A 7,042-nucleotide genomic window follows, 5' to 3' on the forward strand; every position below is an offset into this window, starting at 1 on the left:
AGTCCTTCTGTTCCTGATACAGAGGGAGACAGGCCTACCAATGGAGCTTTCCTTTATCAGCGTACCTTTCATTCACCAAACAGCAACTTTTACCCATTTGTCAGAGATTCTCACGTCTGCTGTTTCTTAAAATTAATCCACCCAAATAACCCTTGTGCCAAAGAGGCACATTTTGCCTGGTATGTTCTGCCTCCTTCACACGGATGCACCCAGTTTGCTTATGGATTCATCACTGGAAGGACATCCTGGCTTCGTTAAGTTTGTAACCACTATGAATAGAACTGCTGTGCATAGCTGCATGTTTTTGTTTGGAAATAGCTTTTCAAAGCAGTGGTCTAAATACTAGAAGTACAATTGTTGGACCTTAACGTGAGACTTATTTAGGTTTGGAGAAAATGGCCAAACTGTCTTCTGAAGGGACGGTTGCTGCCATTCCTCACCTTCCAGCAATTGGTATTCTTGTTTCTGGAGTTCAGCATTTGGACTAGGTGTGCAGTGCTGTCTCACTGTCGTTTACACTTGTACTTTCCTAATGATGACATCGAGCATATTTTTGTACGCTTATTCTGTATCTGCATATCTTCTTTGTCCAGGCATTTTCAGATCCTTACCCATTATCAGTTAGGAGGTTTGTTTCCTTATTGTTCAGTTCTGATAGCTTTTTTGTATATTTTGAATACAGATCTTTTACCAGATATATGTTTTGCAAATATTTCCTCCCAGTTTGTGGCTTGGTTTTTAGTTTCTGAGCAAGGTCTTTCACAGAACTTCCTAATTTTAGGAAGTTCATGTCATCAGTTTTTTTTCTTTTGTGGATTGGCGTTTGGTGTTGTGTTAAAACTCATCACCAAACCCAAGGTCATGTAGATATTCTTTTATGTTTTCTTTTTGACAGTTTTACATTTTAAATTTATCTACAATGTTGAATGAATTTTGGTGTAAGTTGTAAAGCTTGTGCCTGCATTTCGCTTAATTCTGTAGGGTTTCTAATTAATTGTTTCTATTTCTGGAGATGTCGGGGGTAATTGGACTTCATTTCAGTTTGAATTTTCCAAATGTAATGGATTCAGCTGGACCCCAGAAGGGACAGGTGCCTCCACTGAACTGAGCGCCCCGCACCCTGCACTGCCCCCACCGCCCACAGGGGGCGCCCGAGTCCCGCTCCGCGACTCCCGCGGGGCACGCGCTTTCCGGGGCGCTGACAGGCCTTCCAAGTCCTCAGGACCCTGTGTGCTGATGCCCAGGCCCGGGGGGACGTGGGGCCTCATCCACAGTCAGGAGCCCGGCCTTCCACGACCTGCTGAGGAGGATGTGGGGCTGTGTCCACGTGGACAGGAGCCCGGCCTCCTCAGGACCCACAGTGGAGACTTCGGGAGGACGTGGAGCAGTGTCCACACCCACAGGACCCGGGTCTCCTCAGGACCCGCCACGGGAGGAGAAGGTGAGGAGAAACCGCCTGAGTGGGGACTGCCAAGGGCTCCATGCTGTGTAGACGTCTGTCGTTGGTGTGTCAGGGGTGTCCGAGGACAGGGCTGTCCGTCTCCCTCGACGTCTGTCGTCGGTGTCTCAGGGGTGTCTGAGAGCAGGGCTGTCCCCTGTTGAGTATTTCACTGAGGAGGAGGTGTTGGGAGGGTTGTTCTGGAGGAAAGTCCCCTGGAGAGAAGCGGGGTTGGGGTGAAGGAGGGTTCTCACCCGCTGAGCTGCAGGAGTAGTGATTTCTGGGAGGAGGTGAAACCCGCATCTTCCCCTTTGGGGCCTGTGGCTGATGAGTCTCTGCTGTGGGGCTTCTAATGTGGGGTCTGTGATTGACAGTTGTTCCTGTAACTGACACTGGGTGGTCGGCTCCCCCGCCCAGCCCCCCTTCTGGCGACCCTAGTCCACTTGACTGAGCCTTCCCTTCATGCATTTTCGCAGTTCTAACCAGTTTTTGGTGGAGTGTGTGGAAAATTGGAATTCCAGATCCCACTGCTTCTCCTGTTCCCGAGACACAAGAGCCGCCAATGTCATCCTCCCACGAGTCTCTTGCTAACGTGTGGCCTCCTACACTGGCAAGTGGCCTCTCCGTGGTGGGTGAACTGGGTCTGGGAGGACTTGGCCTCCATCAGGAAGCTTGATGTGGTCTCTGCTCCTGTGACCTGGTGCTGACGTGGTTGTTTGTAAGAGTACTTGACTCTGCGATGATTTCAAGGTGNACCCGAGACACTGGGGCTGCCAATGTCATCCTCCTACGAGTCTCTTGCTAACGTGTGGCCTCCTACACTGGCAAGTGGCCTCTCCGTGGTGGGTGAACTGGGTCTGGGAGGACTTGGCCTCCATCAGGAAGCTTGATGTGGTCTCTGCTCCTGTGACCTGGTGCTGACGTGGTTGTTTGTAAGAGTACTTGACTCTGCGATGATTTCAAGGTGCAGTGAACCTGTCACAGCAGCACAAATATCCTGGATCTCCACACGCAGACTCCCCAGCTGTCGTTTCTTTACCACACTTGCCACTTCACACGGGATACTTCAGTGCGTTTTATCCCAAACAGGGACACGCTCCCGCGGAGCCACCACATAACCCTGAACGAGGAAATCACTGCGGTTTCCATATTATAATCCAGACCACAGGTCCCCTTGAACTGTTGCCTCCTGCCCCACTGTCTGAAATATCCTGCTCCATTCGGATCCAGTTTTCTTCTTCTGCAACTGCTCCCGAGACTTTCCCATATTTGCACAGCCCTGATGGATTTAAGGAGCACAGATGCCTCCAATCTGGGTGGCCTCTCTGGATGGCTTATGTCGCTGGGGCTGTTTTCAGTGTCCGTCCACATGGTGACATGCATCAGTCCTTCATTTTTTCACTGTGACTAAACATAGTAACATTTACCACTTAAAACATTTCAGGTTCACAGTTCTCTGGCCTTAGCTGACTTCACAGGGTTGTACATCATTCTCTAGAACTTCTTCTTTCTCCCCAAGGGAGATCGTGTGCATGAAACACTAACTCCCTATTCCCCTTTCCTCTCGGCCCTGCAGCCACATTCAACTCTCTGTCTCTAGATACCTCATACAGGTGGAATCACACAGTGTCTGTCCTTCTGTGAAAGCCAGCATCTTGTCCTTGTTCCTGATTTCAGAGCAGAGCTGTCAATCTTGAGACTTGAGCATGGGGTTTGCTACAGGATTATTGAAAAAAATTACCCCTTATTCCTGTTTCGGGAGTGTTTATATCAGCAACAGACATTAGATTTTGGTTAGAACCTTTCCTGCATCAATTAATATAACCACATGTTTTTATTTAAAAATTTATTGCAGAGTATAACATTGCTGGTTTTCAGTATATTGAACAACCTTTGAAATGTTTGTGAAGAGACACTTATGATGTACAATAGATTTATGAGCTCTTGGTTTTGCAATTTTTCTGATCCTGCTTCTTATCTCTACTTTGAGACAGGTGTAGGAATGTATTTGCTGGTTTTGTGATGATTTCATTCGTGTCGGCATTAGTGGTTAGCATTGGTGTTAGGGGTTGCTAGGGTTNGCGGGTTGTTAGGGTTAAGGTTAGGGTTGGGGTCTCCCTGTCCTCTTCCCCACAGAGCCCATTCTCCTCCAGTAACCAGAGTGATCTTTTCGACACATAACATTTGGGCCTCTCTGTAGTCTGCTCCCCTCCTGCCCATCCTCTCCAGCCTCACCTCTCCCACTACGGCCTCTCCCTCTGTGGGCCACCCAGGGGTATGATTGTCCCACATGTGCCTCAGGCCTGAGTCCAAGACTTTGCATTCACTGTGCCCTCTGCCAGGAGCACTCTTCTCTCCCCCTGCTTCATGTTTGGCTTGTTTCCCCATTGGCTGGGCCCCGAATTGCCCGCTGATGTCCTGACTCCTGTCTGCTGGTTGAACGTGCCTGTCCGCTATTTAAATGTAGTGCCCGCCTTCCCGATGTGAGCAATTTGCTAACCTGCCCGTGATGGGGCAGGCGTAAGGACGTAGCCTTAGTGTCTGCACAAAAAAATCAGTCTCAGAGGGGCTCACCGAACTTGTCTGATGATGGGGGAGCTGCTGTCCCTATGGTGGGGAGCAGATAGTCCCCTCAGAGGGGGACCAGACATGTGAGGTGGTTGGACAAGACTCCCAACTTCTTGTGTGGGGAGAGGTAAACCTGAACCTGGAAGCTTACACCCTTGGATTCAAGGGTGGGGCCTAAGCAAGCTCCTTCTTCTTCCAGAGGTCCTCTCTCCCCTTCCCTGACCATGGGCTGGACCTGATTCCTGACCTGGGGAAGTTCGAGGGTGACCCCTCCTAGGAATACCAGGGGTTTACTGAGGACCTTGTCAGCAGGATGCCCAGTAGCCTTGAAGGGAGGAGCCTACAGGAGGTGGAGACAGCTCTGGGGGGGCCGGTGACATCCCACTCAGAACAAAATGGGGCCAATGGCTGGCCCTGCTGGTTCTACCCAGACTGTAGGGCATAGAAACAAGGGCTGTGCCCCAAGGTGCTCTGCTCCTGGCAGGTGGGGACAGGACCTGGGGGTTTGCCCGGGAGCTCAGCACAGGGGGAGTGTTCCTGGCTCCAGCATGCTAGAGCCCATGTGGGGCTGCATGGCTTCCAACCTCTTAAGCCTTAGGCACCCCTTTGTAAGATGGGGTGCTGACAGCCCCCATCTCTGGGAGCAGAAGGTAGGGGGAGGCCCCATGGGCAGACTCACTCAGGAGAGACCAGGAGAGTGGCTGTTGCTTAAAGCAGCCCAGGGACTGCCCTTTGAAGAAGGTACACAGGTCTATGGCCCTCAGCTTCAGGGTCCTGCTGCCAGCCTCTGGCAGTGACCCTCCTCTCACCCCGTCCCCTGTCCCTGTCCCTGTAGCTATGTGGTCTTCCTGGAGCTGTTCCTGCAGACGGCGAAAAAGCACTTCATGGTGGGACACAGGGTCACCTACTAGGTCTTCACTGACCAGCTGGCTGCTGTGCCCCGTGTGCCCCTCCGTGAGGGCCGGAGGGTGGTGGTCCTTATGGTGGACACAGTGTCACCTAGTACGTCTTCAGTGATCAGCCAGCTGCCGGGCCTGTGTGCCTCTCTGGGAAGGCCGGAGGGTGGTGGTCCTCAAGGTCCACGGTGCCCTGCGCTGGCAGGATGTGTCCATGCAGCACATGGTGATGATCAGCCGCTTCTGCGAGCAGCGCTTCCTCCATGAGGTGGACCACCTGGTGTGCGCCGATGTGGACATGAAGTTCCGTGACCACGTGGGTGTGGAGATCCTGTCCCCCCTTTGTCACCCTGTACCCCAGTTTCTACTGGGTGGCCAATGAGAACTTCAGCTATGCGCGCCGGCCGCAGTCCCAGGCCCACGTCCCCAGGGGCCAGGGCAACTTTTACTATATGGGGGCCTTTTTGGGGGGAGTTGGTGGAGGTTCACTGACTGACATTGGCCTGTCACCAGGCAATGGGGGTCGACCTGGCCAATGGGATGGAGGCCATGTGGCCGGACGAGAGCCACCTGAACCACAAGCCCACCAAGCCCCGGAGGCCATGTGGGACCTGAGGCTGCTGGGCTGCCCTCCCCCCACCCGGGTCATGAAGATGCTGAGATTCGGTCAGTGCCCAAGAATCACCAGGACATCCAGAACGCATGAGGGGCTCGCCCCATCTCCATCCGGGTTGCCTTTCTGAGCAGAGCCATAAGAGCATGTTCCTTCTTCTGTCCCCTCGACTGTGGAGTCCAGCACTGCCCACTTGGGCATGTCCAGGGCCCCTAGCCACCCCCATGCACAGGAGGCCTGCCTGGGGCACAAGTTCCTTTCTTTGTGGTCAGTGCATTTCAATCATTTCTGGGTAATTTGCAGCTGCGAACGTCTCCAGTTTTATGTCAAATGTTTTTCTGTGTCAATGCTGAGCAACCATCTTTAAAAAGAACAATTGAGGGAAAAGGTTTTCTCCCTGGTTCTAAACAGACATCGCCTGGTGGGCTGGGAGCGGCCCTGCAGCAGCCTTGGAGCCAGAACGGGCCCTGGCTGGGTCTTCCTCCCAGTCCCTGCACCTCACAGCAGCCATGGGCCTTCAGGGTCAGGGGTGCGCCGAGCCACCTCTCAGACCCCTGGTCCCCTGACCGCCAGAGGCTATGACCGCTAGCACGGCCTCCAGGAGCATGGAGCCCTCTGGGTTATTTCTGGTTCCTGCCTTGGTTTTAAATGGCTATTTCTGTGCTGGTGTTTGTGAGATGTGGGCACTGGCTCTGTCTGGATNAATCCCTCAGTGCCCACTGGAGGGTTTGCACATGTGGTCTCTCTCTGCACTATGTGTTAGCAAGCATTCACTGAGTGCCTACTGTGAGCTCAGTCACCAACAAGGGGCAGAGCATGAGAGCGAGAACCAAGATACAGGATCCCTGCTCCAGGGCCCTCCTGGGACTCGCGATGGCCCTGTCCTCCTGACGCACTACTTTCCTCTTGTGGTGTAATGGACATACGACTGATACTGTTCAGCACGTTTCAGGGTACAATTCAGTGGCCATACGTACATTCACTGCTCTGCACCTGCCACCTCCAACCATCACCACAACTTCATTGTCATCCCAAACTGAACCTCTACCCACGAGACCCTAACCCCCATTCTGCCTCCCCAGGCCCAGCACTCAGCAGCTCTTTCCATCTCTATGAATCGGAGTGCTCTGCGTCTCTCACGAGTGGGGTCCTCCAGTATCAGTCCTTCAGGGACTGGCTTATTTCACGTAACACAGTGGCCTAAGGTTTGTCCCCATGAGCCTGGACCTGACCCACTTTTCCCCCAAAGGAGTGGCTCAGCCCTCTCCTGTCTAAGCTGAGCCTCCTCAGTCNTCTCAGTCCCCTCTGCTCCCCTCATCTTCCTTCTCAGCCTGAAGATAATCCCAGCCAATCTGCAGCTTTGAAGACCTGTTCAGTGCAGATGCCAGACACACACTGCCGGGGCCTCGGGCCTCACCTACCCCATCTGTCCGTGTCAGGTGCCTGCTCCTCCCCCCCGGCCACCTGCACCTTCCACAGGTGTCCCCATCTCAGAAGAGGGAAACACCAAGTCCAGACCCTTGGAGA

At 53.2% G+C, this 7,042-nt stretch overlaps 1 long non-coding RNA gene and 1 pseudogene across 1 annotated transcript; both read left to right on the top strand.

The window, feature by feature from the left end:
- Window positions 1-29: 29 nt before the first annotated feature.
- Window positions 30-3,297, top strand: LOC117800144. Its single transcript, XR_004623065.1, has 2 exons — window positions 30-2,188; window positions 2,403-3,297. It is a non-coding gene; the product is annotated as an uncharacterized LOC117800144 (long non-coding RNA).
- A 730-nt stretch (window positions 3,298-4,027) lies between these two features.
- Window positions 4,028-6,162, top strand: LOC117800143 (annotated as a pseudogene).
- The last annotated feature ends 880 nt before the right edge of the window (window positions 6,163-7,042 follow it).

This window comes from Ailuropoda melanoleuca, unplaced genomic scaffold (genome assembly GCF_002007445.2).
Source record: "Ailuropoda melanoleuca isolate Jingjing unplaced genomic scaffold, ASM200744v2 unplaced-scaffold647, whole genome shotgun sequence".
Lineage (NCBI taxonomy): Eukaryota > Metazoa > Chordata > Mammalia > Carnivora > Ursidae > Ailuropoda > Ailuropoda melanoleuca.